We start from the raw sequence: 907 nt of genomic DNA, 5'->3' as shown, positions 1-907 counted from the left end.
GAGGCTATCTCGATTGTATTTTCTTCTGGTCGTCTCTCCATTACAAGTTATGGCTTGGTGCCTGTAATGTATACTCACACTAACAAATTGGAGAGGATTTGTGGTAGAACACTTTCTTATGTACATGTTACTCGTGTTGGCATCCAATTCTGTCACATTAGCGCAGTAAACGTTTCTGTCTTGGGGCCAAGAGTTCACGATGAACACAAGCCAACGTCTTGCACTGGAAGTAACGATCCGTCATGCCCCTAAAACAGCGGGAAACCAAAAACAAACCGGCTAACCTTAATTTGAAAGCATTAGAATTGCCAACTATTGTGTAACGAGAGGTGTTAACCTAATCTCCAAGCAGATACTACGGTAGCATAAGATAGTATCAAAAGCTGACAGAGGAGTAAAGCCGGCCTAGGAGTGAAACACACTCCTAGGCCAGAATTTGATGCTTTCTTATGCTACCGTATTATAGGATCTGCTTGGAGATTACTAAAATGCATGGCTGGGTCTTTCTGGGGTGCTTTGTTCGTCTTCCTATACTGTCCCGTGGTTTTCACGGTTTGCCTCGCTGTTATCCTCTTTGGTCGCCATGTCGTTTTGTCTCCCCCCCCCCCCCCCTCTGTGTGTGTGTGTGTGTGTGTGTGTGTGTGTGTGTGACATCAGACACCCACTTTTTGCAGGAAAACTGACCATCAATCAGTGCTCGCTGTGAAAAAAAATACAGTATTTCCAAACGATTCAGGAAGTTGTTTCCTACTTTCCAATGACAAAAACACCACTTAGATATTCTTAAACAATGTATTACATTTTGCATAAATCTGATATCGATATAGTTTAGAAACTCGCTTTGCTGTAACTACAATAGATGCTACTTGGGTTAACTTCAAGGAGAACTTAAAGTTCAACCTGCAAT

The sequence above is a fragment of the Branchiostoma floridae genome, chromosome 7, assembly GCF_000003815.2.
Source record: "Branchiostoma floridae strain S238N-H82 chromosome 7, Bfl_VNyyK, whole genome shotgun sequence".
In the NCBI taxonomy this organism is placed as follows: Eukaryota; Metazoa; Chordata; class Leptocardii; order Amphioxiformes; family Branchiostomatidae; genus Branchiostoma; species Branchiostoma floridae.
The sequence above is the reverse complement of the archived record's forward strand: the minus strand, read 5'-3'. Positions refer to the sequence as shown.